This window comes from Phyllobates terribilis, unplaced genomic scaffold (assembly GCF_046119375.1).
Source record: "Phyllobates terribilis strain yellow unplaced genomic scaffold, ASM4611937v1 Scaffold_11__3_contigs__length_659146591, whole genome shotgun sequence".
Taxonomy (NCBI): Eukaryota; Metazoa; Chordata; class Amphibia; order Anura; family Dendrobatidae; genus Phyllobates; species Phyllobates terribilis.
In genome coordinates this window covers 607,979,777-607,994,120 of record NW_027362771.1, presented here as the reverse complement: position 1 = coordinate 607,994,120, position 14,344 = coordinate 607,979,777, and the positions used below count along the sequence as shown (strand labels likewise).

General features: G+C 42.6%; 6 non-coding genes across 6 annotated transcripts; all 6 read left to right on the top strand.

Annotated features, from left to right (window-relative positions):
• The first annotated feature begins 5,451 nt into the window (after positions 1-5,451).
• TRNAL-UAG (transfer RNA leucine (anticodon UAG)) lies at positions 5,452-5,533 on the top strand. Its single transcript has one exon. It is a non-coding gene; the product is annotated as a tRNA-Leu (tRNA).
• Positions 5,534-6,912: 1,379 nt separating this feature from the next.
• On the top strand, positions 6,913-6,994 carry TRNAL-AAG (transfer RNA leucine (anticodon AAG)). Its single transcript has one exon. It is a non-coding gene; the product is annotated as a tRNA-Leu (tRNA).
• Positions 6,995-8,373: 1,379 nt separating this feature from the next.
• On the top strand, positions 8,374-8,455 carry TRNAL-UAG (transfer RNA leucine (anticodon UAG)). Its single transcript has one exon. It is a non-coding gene; the product is annotated as a tRNA-Leu (tRNA).
• Positions 8,456-9,834: 1,379 nt separating this feature from the next.
• On the top strand, positions 9,835-9,916 carry TRNAL-AAG (transfer RNA leucine (anticodon AAG)). The gene has a single exon. It is a non-coding gene; the product is annotated as a tRNA-Leu (tRNA).
• Positions 9,917-11,295: 1,379 nt separating this feature from the next.
• On the top strand, positions 11,296-11,377 carry TRNAL-AAG (transfer RNA leucine (anticodon AAG)). The gene has a single exon. It is a non-coding gene; the product is annotated as a tRNA-Leu (tRNA).
• A 2,840-nt stretch (positions 11,378-14,217) lies between these two features.
• Positions 14,218-14,299, top strand: TRNAL-AAG (transfer RNA leucine (anticodon AAG)). Its single transcript has one exon. It is a non-coding gene; the product is annotated as a tRNA-Leu (tRNA).
• The last annotated feature ends 45 nt before the right edge of the window (positions 14,300-14,344 follow it).

The window sequence follows — 14,344 nt, the reverse complement described above, 5'->3', positions numbered from 1 at the left end:
GGACAGACCCCGGACACGGCTGTTGACCCACACAGGGGAATACAGGAACAGGCTGGTAGGCTGGCACACAGACTGGAGGGTATAGGCAGGCACGACTGGTATGCAGGCAGGCGGGTATGCAGGCAGGGGGGTAAAGGCAAGCACAGCTAGAGTGCAGACAGGGAGGCACTAGCAGGTAGGAACACAGGCGGGATAGGACCCAGTACACACCGGGACTCAGGAGCAATACAGGCAGAGGGTTACAGGCAAGCACAGCTAGAGTGCAGACAAGGCTGAGCAGGGAGGACAGGGCTCTGTTCACACGGAACAGACAGGAAGGGAAAGACAGAGCCAGATACTCACACAGTACTTGCAGAGACAACAAGCAGGAGTTAGGTACGAGTTCAGACTCTGCAGAAAAAGGAAGGGAACGGACATAGAGGCAAAACAGGTAAAGGACAGGAGAGAGTTCAGACTGGAACTGAGTGTACGGAGAAGACCGACACTGCAGAGGGATACAGGAGCGGGTCCGGGAATACGGCCCCCAGAGAGGCGGAACGAACAGGCAAGGAGCGTGTTCAGACAGGACAGACCAGACACAGGAGCGGGTCTAGGAAATCGGCCACTAGAAGGCGGAACGAACAGGCAAGGAGCGTGTTCAGACAGGTCAGACAAGATACAGGAACGGGTCTAGGTAATCGGCCCCTAGAAGGCAGGAGGAACAGGCTAGGAGCGTGTTCAGACAGGTCAGACAAGATACACAGAAAGGACTCAGTTCAGACACGGGAGCTGATACCGCAAAGCAGGAGACATACAGAACTCAGTTCAGACACGGGAGCTGATACCGCAAAGCAGGAGACATACAGGACTCAGTTCAGACACGGGAACTGATACAAAAAGCAGGAGACAAGAGACGGGACCTGGCACCTTCAGAGTGCAAGCACACACTGAAGGAAACACTATGCTCAGGCAGGGATAGAAGGGAGCTGCTGAGCTATATACCAAGTGACAGACAGCAATAGGCTGAGGACGCACAAGGGGTGTGACCCACAGCAGGTACAAAAGGCAGGAAGTGATCGGGCGCCGCCCTTAAGCAGCAGAAACAGACACAAACAGACAGCATGGAGGGAAGCCAGAGAGACACTCTGGACAGGAGATCAAGTGCGCCCTCTTGCACAGTGGGAGATGGACCACCATGCAAGGACGCCGCCAGGTATGTTACAGTACCTCCCCCCTTACGCCCCCTCTTCTTCAGGCCTGCCAGAATCTTCCGCAGGGAATTCGAGGGCCAGTCGTTCACTGGGTTGGAGGGGGACAGAGACTTAAGGGTAATCTCTGCTTCGAGGTACATCTTGTCAAGCTCACAGGAAGAAATAGACGGGTTATCAGGTACATAATGAGGAAAAGTCACTGTCTCTTTGTTATCTGGTGGTATCCCGGAGGATTCAGGAAACAACTGGAGGTCCTCCGCCGGGTCAGAAGAGTGCAGAGGCTCAGAGAAAACAACTGCTTCAGAGTACACTAGGTCGGACTCACTGGAGGAAGCAGGCGAGGTATCGGGTACCGAGTATAGGAAAGTCTCTGTCCATTCACCACCAGGTGGCACCCCGAAGGGTTCTGGAGACAGCTGGCGGTCCTCCGCCTGGTCAGAGGGGTGTAGAGACTCACGGGTAACCTCTGCTTCAGAGTACACTAGGTCGGACTCACTGGACGAAGCAAGCGAGGTATCAGATCCAGGATATAGGAAAGTCTCTGTCCATTCACCACCAGGTGGCACCCCGAAGGATTCTGAACACAACTGGAGTTCCTCCGCCTGGTCGGAGGGGTGTAGAGACTCAGGAGTAACCTCTGCTTCGGAGTACACTAGGTTGGACTCACTGGACGAAGCGAGCGAGGTATCAGGTACAGAGTATAGGAAAGTCTCTGTCCATTCACCACCAGGTGGCACCCCGAAGGATTCTGAACACAACTGGAGGTCCTCCGCCTGGTCGGAGGGGTGTAGAGACTCAGGAGTAACCTCTGCTTCGGAGTACACTAGGTTGGACTCACTGGGCGAAGCGAGCGAGGTATCAGGTACAGAGTATAGGAGAGTCTCTGTCCTTTCGCTACCAGGTAGCACCCCGAAGGGTTCAGGAGACAACTGGAGATCCTCCGCCTGGTCGGAGGGGTGTAGAGACTCAGAGGTAACTACCACTTTGGGGTACCCATTGTCAGGCTCACAGGACGAAGCGGACAAAGTATTGAGTACCGGGTGTAGAGAAGTCTCTCTCCATTTGTCATCGAGTGGTATCCCGGAGGGTTCAGGAGGCAACAGGGGATCCTCCGCCAGGTAGTAGAGGTGCACAGACTCTGAGGTAACCACAGCTTTGGAGCATCCTTGGACATGCACACCGGTTAAAGAGAAAGAAGCATCTGATGCCGGGTGCAGGAAGTTCTCCTGTGTGGAGTCTGGATGGGCAGAAGTCTCTTCGGCCAGGAGAACTGGTGCACTACCCACGCACATTACCCATTGGGGTTTCTCCGGGATACAGGGAGATGAAGCTTCAGTAGGGACTTCAAGGTTGGGGTCAGGAGGTCTCAGGGAGGACAGACCCTGGCGTGACGGCTTGCCTCTAAGTCTAGCACGTCTGGACTGCCTCTTGAGGTTGAGAGAAGTATTCCGGAAAGCGTAGTCACCCTGTGAGGATTCTGGGTGGGCAGTAGTCTCATTGGGCTGGAGGAATATTGCGCTACCCACACACATTACCCGTCGGGGCTGCTCCGGGATATTGGGAAGTGAAGCTTCAGCAGGGGCTTCAGAGTTAGGGTCCTCGAAGAATATACGAAAGGCCACCAGGAAGGCCTGCAGGTCAAGGATGACAGGATCCCATGCTTCCCATAGGGGGGTGACCCATTTCAAGGCATCACCCGCTAGGTAGTCAATCATAAAGGCCACTTTAGCCCAATCGGAAGGAAAATAGAGAGGGTAGGCCTTAAAGTGTAGCATGCATTGCTCCACAAATGCACGACACTGTCTTGGATCCCCATAGTAACGTGGCGGATCCGCAGGAACGAGGGCTGATAGATCCATCTGGACGGGTGCGTAATTCGCCTGGAACTCAGCTAAAGGGGGAAAAAAATTTATTTATTTTATTTTAATGCATGTATTCGCTGGAAAAACTTCTCAAAGAGCGAAGGCCGTGGGGCTCAACGGGAACCATGGCCTGAGCATGCTGTTATGCTGTTATGCACACGCCCGGGCTAAGCGGCGTGTGCGTGTGATTGGTAGTGATTCCACTGGACCGTGCCGGAGAGTGAATGCCTGGAGGGGCGTGACTAAGTATTCACCCGATCCGACCAGGGTCGCACGACGGCATACGACGCCAGTGCACCAAGGAGGAACCGAGCAGAGGGACCAGGTGCTACTCCAGGACAGACCCCGGACACGGCTGTTGACCCACACAGGGGAATACAGGAACAGGCTGGTAGGCTGGCACACAGACTGGAGGGTATAGGCAGGCACGACTGGTATGCAGGCAGGCGGGTATGCAGGCAGGGGGGTAAAGGCAAGCACAGCTAGAGTGCAGACAGGGAGGCACTAGCAGGTAGGAACACAGGCGGGATAGGACCCAGTACACACCGGGACTCAGGAGCAATACAGGCAGAGGGTTACAGGCAAGCACAGCTAGAGTGCAGACAAGGCTGAGCAGGGAGGACAGGGCTCTGTTCACACGGAACAGACAGGAAGGGAAAGACAGAGCCAGATACTCACACAGTACTTGCAGAGACAACAAGCAGGAGTTAGGTACGAGTTCAGACTCTGCAGAAAAAGGAAGGGAACGGACATAGAGGCAAAACAGGTAAAGGACAGGAGAGAGTTCAGACTGGAACTGAGTGTACGGAGAAGACCGACACTGCAGAGGGATACAGGAGCGGGTCCGGGAATACGGCCCCCAGAGAGGCGGAACGAACAGGCAAGGAGCGTGTTCAGACAGGACAGACCAGACACAGGAGCGGGTCTAGGAAATCGGCCACTAGAAGGCGGAACGAACAGGCAAGGAGCGTGTTCAGACAGGTCAGACAAGATACAGGAACGGGTCTAGGTAATCGGCCCCTAGAAGGCAGGAGGAACAGGCTAGGAGCGTGTTCAGACAGGTCAGACAAGATACACAGAAAGGACTCAGTTCAGACACGGGAGCTGATACCGCAAAGCAGGAGACATACAGAACTCAGTTCAGACACGGGAGCTGATACCGCAAAGCAGGAGACATACAGGACTCAGTTCAGACACGGGAACTGATACAAAAAGCAGGAGACAAGAGACGGGACCTGGCACCTTCAGAGTGCAAGCACACACTGAAGGAAACACTATGCTCAGGCAGGGATAGAAGGGAGCTGCTGAGCTATATACCAAGTGACAGACAGAAATAGGCTGAGGACGCACAAGGGGTGTGACCCACAGCAGGTACAAAAGGCAGGAAGTGATCGGGCGCCGCCCTTAAGCAGCAGAAACAGACACAAACAGACAGCATGGAGGGAAGCCAGAGAGACACTCTGGACAGGAGATCAAGTGCGCCCTCTTGCACAGTGGGAGATGGACCACCATGCAAGGACGCCGCCAGGTATGTTACAGAAGTAAGTCAAAAGTTAAAGAAAAGCCAAAGATGCTATAGGATTTTTAAAAGATGAAAAGGGTAAAGTGGTCAATAATGATGTTGAGAAGACTGAACTTTTAAATTCCTATTTGGCTTCTGTGTTCTCTAAAAAAGTAAATGTAACATCAAGTGATCTTCACTGTGCTGTAGAAGAAAAAGAACATGTGAGCAAGTCATACGTATGAATACGGCATGTGAATAGTCATGTTGGCTTTAGGCATCAGAATTAATTACATAATTTACCATCTATGTTACATCCATGTCAGTTCAATCAATGAACAACCATTCTCAAAATGTGCCAAAATCAATCTTGGTCAAAAGAAGTCTAACTGCTAGCTCATATCCCTGCTGCCTTTTTAGGATTATCAATACAGGATGAGTAGAGTGATTAGCAAACATAAACAGAGCCATGCTGCTTCTGCTGCTTTCCAGTATGTCACCCTAGTGATGGATTCATAGCTACACTGCTCTGCACTGCTGTATAATGTCTTCCTTGCTGCTTCTGATTATCTGTTATGTACAGGCAGGGGTGTAGGAATCCTTCATGTTTGAGGGTCCTGTATATGGGAGATCATAGCAAGTAATCTATACCACCTAATTCAGTGATATCTAAAAATTAGTGGATGAGCCAACAGAGGAAAGATTAGTTAAATATCTGGATACAAGTCATATGTTTTGTAAAATGGTGCCCCAGAGTCAATGTATAAACAATTCCCTGATAATTACGTTGCTGTTGCATAATAACATTTGTCTTTTTGTCATATTGGATATAAAATATTTTCTGCCACTTACATCCAAAGCAAACTACTGATATAAATAATTTTTAATATATGCAAGAGGTAGCATGGCCGAGCGGTCTAAGGCGCTGGATTTAGGCTCCAGTCTCTTTGGAGTCGTGGGTTCAAATCCCACCGCTGCCATTATTTATTTGGATCAAATTTTTACCAAAAATTAGGAAACGGTTGAGGAAGTAAAGGGGGTTGAGAACTTAGGAGGCAGCGATCATAGTATTCTATAATTTTGAACTACAAAAGGAGGAAAACCTGCAAAAACTGAGATTTTAAGATTGGACTGTAGAAAGACAGTTTTTAATGGACTCAGTAAAAAGTAAGGAAAGGTAGGATGTTCTAAAGGAAAGAAATGTCCAGGAAAGATGTGAGATTTTGCTAAATTAAATTCTCACTGCACAATCAGTAACAATCCCGAAAAGAAGGAAGAATGGAAAGCATTTATTGAGACCAGGATGGCTGAATACTGAACTTAAAAGCTTGCTGAAAAGGAACAAAGAAATGAGTATCAAATGGAAAGAAGGGTTCATATCTAAAGAAGAATATAATGCTGTCTGCAGGGAAAGCTGGGCTAGAGTTAGAAGAGCTAAAGCCAGTAATGAATTGAGGCTTGCAAGAGAGACCAAAAGCAATAAGAAAGGATTTTGGAAGTAAGTCAAAAGTTAAAGAAAAGCCAAAGATGCTATAGGATTTTTAAAAGATGAAAAGGGTAAAGTGGTCAATAATGATGTTGAGAAGACTGAACTTTTAAATTCCTGTTTTGCTTCTGTGTTCTCTAAGAAAGCAAATGTAACATCAAGTGATCTTCACTGTGCTGTAAAAGAAAAGGAACATGTGAGCAAGTCATACGTATAAATACGGCATATGAATAGTCATGTTGGCTTTAGGCATCAGAATTAACTACATAATTTACCATCTATGTTACATCCATGTCAGTTCAATCAATGATCAACCATTCTCAAAATTTGCCAAAATCAATCTTGGTCAAAAGAAGTCTAACTGCTAGCTCATATCCCTGCTGCCTTTTTAGGATTTTCAATACAGGATGAGCAGAGTGATTAGCAAACATAAACAGAGCCATGCTGCTTCTGCTGCTTTCCAGTAAGTCACCCTAGTGATGAATTCATAGTTACACTGCTCTGCACTGCTGTATAATGTCTTCCTTGCTGCTGCTTCTGATTATCTGTTACGTACAGGCAGGGGTGTAGGAATCCTTCATGTTTGAGGGTCCTGTATATGGGAGATCATAGCAAGTAATCTATACCACCTAATTCAGTGATATCTAAAAATTAGTGGATGAGCCAACAGAGGAAAGATTAGTTAAATATCTGGATACAAGTCATATGTTTTGTAAAATGGTGCCCCAGAGTCAATGTACAAACAAATCCCTGATAATTACGATGCTCATGCATAATAACATTTGTATTTTTGTCTAATTAGTTATACAATGTTTCCCGCAATTTATATCATTAGCAAATTTCTGATTTAAATAAGCTTGAACATCTATATGAGGTAGCGTGGCCGAGCGGTCTATGGCGCTGGATTAAGGTTCCAGTCTCTCCGGAGGTGTGGGTTCAAATCCCACCGCTGCCATTATTTATTTGGATCTAATTTTTACCAAAAATTAGGAAACAGTTGAGGAAGTAAAGGGGATTGAGAATTTAGGAGACAGCGGTAATTCTATCCTATACTTTTGAACTACAAAAGGTGGAAAACCTGCGAAAACTGAGATTTTAAGATTGGACTGTAGAAAGGCAGTTTTTAATGGACTCAGTAAAATGGAAGGAAAGGTAGAATGTTCTAAAGGAAAGAAATGTCCAGGAAGGATGGGAGGTTTTGATAATTTAAATTCTCACTGCACAATCAGTAACAATCCCGAAAAGAAGGAAGAATGGAAAGCATTTATGGAGACCAGGATGGCTGAATACTGAACTTAAAAGCTTGCTAAAAAGGAACAAAGAAATGAATATCAAGTGAAAAGAAGGGTTCATATCTAAAGAAGAATATAATGCTGTCTGCAGGGAAAGGTGGGCTAGCGTTAGAAGAGCTAAAGCCAGTAATGAATTGAGGTTTGCAGGAGAGACCAAAAGCAATACGAAAGGATTTTGGAAGTAAGTCAAAAGTTAAAGAAAAGCCAAAGATGCTATAGGATTTTTAAAGTATGAAAAGGGTAAAGTGGTCAATAAGGATGTTGAGAAGACTGAACTTTTAAATTCCTGTTTTGCTTCTGTGTTCTCTAAGAAAGCAAATGTAACATCAAGTGATCTTCACTGTGCTGTAGAAGAAAAGGAACATGTGAGCAAGTCATACGTATGAATACGGCATATGAATAGTCATGTTGGCTTTAGGCATCAGAATTAACTACATAATTTACCATCTATGTTACATCCATGTCAGTTCAATCAATGATCAACCATTCTCAAAATTTGCCAAAATCAATCTTGGTCAAAAGAAGTCTAACTGCTAGCTCATATCCCTGCTGCCTTTTTAGTATTATCAATACAGGATGATTAGAGTGATTAGCAAACATAAACAGAGCCATGCTGCTTCTGCTGCTTTCCAGTAAGTCACCCTAGTGATGAATTCATAGCTACACTGCTCTGCACTGCTGTATAATGTCTTCCTTGCTGCTGCTTCTGATTATCTGTTACGTACAGGCAGGGGTGTAGGAATCCTTCATGTTTGAGGGTCCTGTATATGGGAGATCATAGCAAGTAATCTATACCTCCTAATTCAGTGATATCTAAAAATTAGTGGATGAGCCAACAGAGGAAAGATTAGTTAAATATCTGGATACAAGTCATATGTTTTGTAAAATGGTGCCCCAGAGTCAATGTATAAACAATTCCCTGATAATTACGTTGCTGTTGCATAATAACATTTGTCTTTTTGTCATATTGGATATAAAATATTTTCTGCCACTTACATCCAAAGCAAACTACTGATATAAATAATTTTTAACATATGCAAGAGGTAGCATGGCCGAGCGGTCTAAGGCGCTGGATTTAGGCTCCAGTCTCTTTGGAGTCGTGGGTTCAAATCCCACCGCTGCCATTATTTATTTGGATCAAATTTTTACCAAAAATTAGGAAACGGTTGAGGAAGTAAAGGGGGTTGAGAACTTAGGAGGCAGCGATCATAGTATTCTATAATTTTGAACTACAAAAGGAGGAAAACCTGCAAAAACTGAGATTTTAAGATTGGACTGTAGAAAGACAGTTTTTAATGGACTCAGTAAAAAGTAAGGAAAGGTAGGATGTTCTAAAGGAAAGAAATGTCCAGGAAAGATGTGAGATTTTGCTAAATTAAATTCTCACTGCACAATCAGTAACAATCCCGAAAAGAAGGAAGAATGGAAAGCATTTATTGAGACCAGGATGGCTGAATACTGAACTTAAAAGCTTGCTGAAAAGGAACAAAGAAATGAGTATCAAATGGAAAGAAGGGTTCATATCTAAAGAAGAATATAATGCTGTCTGCAGGGAAAGCTGGGCTAGAGTTAGAAGAGCTAAAGCCAGTAATGAATTGAGGCTTGCAAGAGAGACCAAAAGCAATAAGAAAGGATTTTGGAAGTAAGTCAAAAGTTAAAGAAAAGCCAAAGATGCTATAGGATTTTTAAAAGATGAAAAGGGTAAAGTGGTCAATAATGATGTTGAGAAGACTGAACTTTTAAATTCCTGTTTTGCTTCTGTGTTCTCTAAGAAAGCAAATGTAACATCAAGTGATCTTCACTGTGCTGTAAAAGAAAAGGAACATGTGAGCAAGTCATACGTATAAATACGGCATATGAATAGTCATGTTGGCTTTAGGCATCAGAATTAACTACATAATTTACCATCTATGTTACATCCATGTCAGTTCAATCAATGATCAACCATTCTCAAAATTTGCCAAAATCAATCTTGGTCAAAAGAAGTCTAACTGCTAGCTCATATCCCTGCTGCCTTTTTAGGATTTTCAATACAGGATGAGCAGAGTGATTAGCAAACATAAACAGAGCCATGCTGCTTCTGCTGCTTTCCAGTAAGTCACCCTAGTGATGAATTCATAGTTACACTGCTCTGCACTGCTGTATAATGTCTTCCTTGCTGCTGCTTCTGATTATCTGTTACGTACAGGCAGGGGTGTAGGAATCCTTCATGTTTGAGGGTCCTGTATATGGGAGATCATAGCAAGTAATCTATACCACCTAATTCAGTGATATCTAAAAATTAGTGGATGAGCCAACAGAGGAAAGATTAGTTAAATATCTGGATACAAGTCATATGTTTTGTAAAATGGTGCCCCAGAGTCAATGTACAAACAAATCCCTGATAATTACGATGCTCATGCATAATAACATTTGTATTTTTGTCTAATTAGTTATACAATGTTTCCCGCAATTTATATCATTAGCAAATTTCTGATTTAAATAAGTTTGAACATCTATATGAGGTAGCGTGGCCGAGCGGTCTATGGCGCTGGATTAAGGTTCCAGTCTCTCCGGAGGTGTGGGTTCAAATCCCACCGCTGCCATTATTTATTTGGATCTAATTTTTACCAAAAATTAGGAAACAGTTGAGGAAGTAAAGGGGATTGAGAATTTAGGAGACAGCGGTAATTCTATCCTATACTTTTGAACTACAAAAGGTGGAAAACCTGCGAAAACTGAGATTTTAAGATTGGACTGTAGAAAGGCAGTTTTTAATGGACTCAGTAAAATGGAAGGAAAGGTAGAATGTTCTAAAGGAAAGAAATGTCCAGGAAGGATGGGAGGTTTTGATAATTTAAATTCTCACTGCACAATCAGTAACAATCCCGAAAAGAAGGAAGAATGGAAAGCATTTATGGAGACCAGGATGGCTGAATACTGAACTTAAAAGCTTGCTAAAAAGGAACAAAGAAATGAATATCAAGTGAAAAGAAGGGTTCATATCTAAAGAAGAATATAATGCTGTCTGCAGGGAAAGGTGGGCTAGCGTTAGAAGAGCTAAAGCCAGTAATGAATTGAGGTTTGCAGGAGAGACCAAAAGCAATACGAAAGGATTTTGGAAGTAAGTCAAAAGTTAAAGAAAAGCCAAAGATGCTATAGGATTTTTAAAGTATGAAAAGGGTAAAGTGGTCAATAAGGATGTTGAGAAGACTGAACTTTTAAATTCCTGTTTTGCTTCTGTGTTCTCTAAGAAAGCAAATGTAACATCAAGTGATCTTCACTGTGCTGTAGAAGAAAAGGAACATGTGAGCAAGTCATACGTATGAATACGGCATATGAATAGTCATGTTGGCTTTAGGCATCAGAATTAACTACATAATTTACCATCTATGTTACATCCATGTCAGTTCAATCAATGATCAACCATTCTCAAAATTTGCCAAAATCAATCTTGGTCAAAATAAGTCTAACTGCTAGCTCATATCCCTGCTGCCTTTTTAGTATTATCAATACAGGATGATTAGAGTGATTAGCAAACATAAACAGAGCCATGCTGCTTCTGCTGCTTTCCAGTAAGTCACCCTAGTGATGAATTCATAGCTACACTGCTCTGCACTGCTGTATAATGTCTTCCTTGCTGCTGCTTCTGATTATCTGTTACGTACAGGCAGGGGTGTAGGAATCCTTCATGTTTGAGGGTCCTGTATATGGGAGATCATAGCAAGTAATCTATACCTCCTAATTCAGTGATATCTAAAAATTAGTGGATGAGCCAACAGAGGAAAGATTAGTTAAATATCTGGATACAAGTCATATGTTTTGTAAAATGGTGCCCTAGAGTAAATTTACAAACAAATCCCTGATAACTGCGTTGCTCATGCATAATAACATTTGTATTTTTGTCTAATTAGTTATACAATGTTTTCCGCAACTTATATCATTAGCAAATTTCTGATTTAAATAAGTTTGAGCATCCGTATGAGGTAGCGTGGCCGAGCGGTCTAAGGCGCTGGATTAAGGCTCCAGTCTCTCTGGAGGCGTGGGTTCAAAACCCACCGCTGCCATTATTTGTTTGGATCTAATTTTTACCAAAAATTAGGAAACAGTTGAGGAAGTATAGGGGGTTGAGAATTTAGGAGGCAGCGGTAATTTTATCCTATACTTTTGAACTACAAAAGGTGGAAAACCTGCGAAAACTGAGATTTTAAGATTGGACTGTAGAAAGGTAGTTTTTAATGGACTCAGTAAAAAGGAAGGAAAAATAGGATGTTCTAAAGGAAAGAAATGTCCAGGAAGGATGGGAGGTTTTGATAAATTAAATTCTCATTGCACAATCAGTAACAATCCCGAAAAGAAGGAAGAATGGAAAGCATTTATGGAGACCAGGATGGCTGAATACTGAACTTAAAAGCTTGCTAAAAAGGAACAAAGAAATGAATATCAAGTGAAAAGAAGGGTTCATATCTAAAGAAGAATATAATGCTGTCTGCAGGGAAAGGTGGGCTAGCGTTAGAAGAGCTAAAGCCAGTAATGAAGTGAGGCTTGCAAGAGAGACCAAAAGCAATACGAAAGGATTTTGGAAGTAAGTCAAAAGTTAAAGAAAAGCCAAAGATGCTATAGGATTTTTAAAGGATGAAAAGGGTAAAGTGGTCAATAATGATGTTGAGAAGACTGAACTTTTAAATTCCTGTTTTGCTTCTGTGTTCTCTAAGAAAGCAAATGTAACATCAAGTGATCTTCACTGTGCTGTAGAAGAAAAGGAACATGTGAGCAAGTCATACGTATGAATACGGCATATGAATAGTCATGTTGGCTTTAGGCATCAGAATTAACTACATAATTTACCATCTATGTTACATCCATGTCAGTTCAATCAATGATCAACCATTCTCAAAATTTGCCAAAATCAATCTTGGTCAAAAGAAGTCTAACTGCTAGCTCATATCCCTGCTGCCTTTTTAGGATTATCAATACAGGATGAGTAGAGTGATTAGCAAACATAAACAGAGCCATGCTGCTTCTGCTGCTTTCCAGTAAGTCACCCTAGTGATGAATTCATAGCTACACTGCTCTGCACTGCTGTATAATGTCTTCCTTGCTGCTGCTTCTGATTATCTGTTACATACAGGCAGGGGTGTAGGAATCCTTCATGTTTGAGTGTCCTATATATGGGAGATCATAGCAAGTAATCTATACCACCTAATACAGTGATATCTAAAAATTAGCGGATGAGCCAACAGAGGAAAGATTAGTTAAATATCTGGATACAAGTCATATGTTTTGTAAACTGGTGCCCCAGAGTCAATGTACAAACAATTCCCTGATAATTACGTTGCTGTTGCATAATAACATTTGTCTTTTTGTATTATTGGATATAAAATATTTTCTGCGACTTACATCAAAAGCAAACTTTTGATATAAATAACATTAAACATATGTAAGAGGTAGCGTGGCCGAGCTGTCTACGGCGCTGGATTTAGGCTCCAGTCTCTCTGGAGGCGTGGGTTCAAATCCCACCACTGCCATTAAGTATTTGGATCTAACTTTTACCAAAATTTAGGAAACAGTTGAGGATGTAAAGGGGATTGAGAACTTAGGAGGCAGCGATCATGCTATCCTATAATTTTGAACTACAAAAGGAGGAAAACCTGCGAAAACTGAGATTTTAAGATTGGACTGTAGAAAGGCAGTTTTTAATGGACTCAGTAAAAAGGAAGGAAAGGTAGGATGTTCTAAAGGAAAGAAATGTCAAGGAAGGATGGGAGATTTTGCTAAATTTAATTCTCACTGCACAATCAGTAACAATCCCGAAAAGAAGGAAGAATGGAAAGCATTTATTGAGACCAGGATGGCTGAATACTGAACTTAAAAGCTTGCTAAAAAGGAACAAAGAAATGAGTATCACATGGAAAGAAGGGTTCATATCTAAAGAAGAATATAATGCTGTCTGCAGGGAAAGCTGGGCTAGTGTTAGAAGAGCAAAAGCCAGTAATGAATTGAGGCTTGCAAGAGAGACCAAAAGCAATAAGAAAGGATTTTGGAAGTAAGTCAAAAGTTAAAGAAAAGCCAAAGTTGCTATAGGATTTTTAAAGGATGAAAAGGGTAATGTGGTCAATAATGATGTTGAGAAAACTGAACTTTTAAATTCCTATTTGGCTTCTCTGTTCTCTAAGAAAGCAAATGTAACATCAAGTGATCTTCACTGTGCTGTAGAAGAAAAGGAACATGTGAAAAAGTCATACGTATGAATACTGCATATGAGTGGTCATGTTAGCTTTAGGCATCAGAATTAATTACATAATTTACCATCTTTGTTACATCCATGTCAGTTCAATCAATGATCAACCATTCTCAAAATTTGCCAAAATCAATCTTGGTCAAAAGAAGTCTAACTGCTAGCTCATATCCCTGCAGCCATTTTAGGGTTATCAATAGAGGATGAGCAGAGTGATTAGCAAACATACACAGAGCCATGCTGCTTCTGCTGCTTTCCAATAAGTCACCCTAGTGATGAACTCATAGCTACATTGCTCTGCACTGCTGTATAATGACTTCCTTGCTGCTGCTTCTGATTATCTGTTACGTACAGGCAGGGGTGTAGGAATCCTTCATGTTTGAGTGTCCTCTATATGGGAGATCATAGCAAGTAATCTATACCACCTAATACAGTGATATCTAAAAATTATCGGATGAGCTAACAGAGGAAAGATTAGTTAAATATCTGGATTCAAGTCATATATTTTGTAAAATGGCGCCCCAGAGTCAATGTACAAACAAATCCCTGATAACTACGTTGCTCATGCATAATAACATTTATATTTTTGTCTAATTAGTTATACAATGTCTTCCGCAACTTATATCATTAGCAAATTTCTGATTTAAATAAGTTTGAACATCCGCATGAGGTAGCGTGGCCGAGCGGTCTAAGGCGCTGGATTAAGGCTCCAGTCTCTCTGGAGGCGTGGGTTCAAATCAAACCGCTGCCATTATTTATTTGGATCTAATTTTTACCAAAAATTGGGAAACAGTTG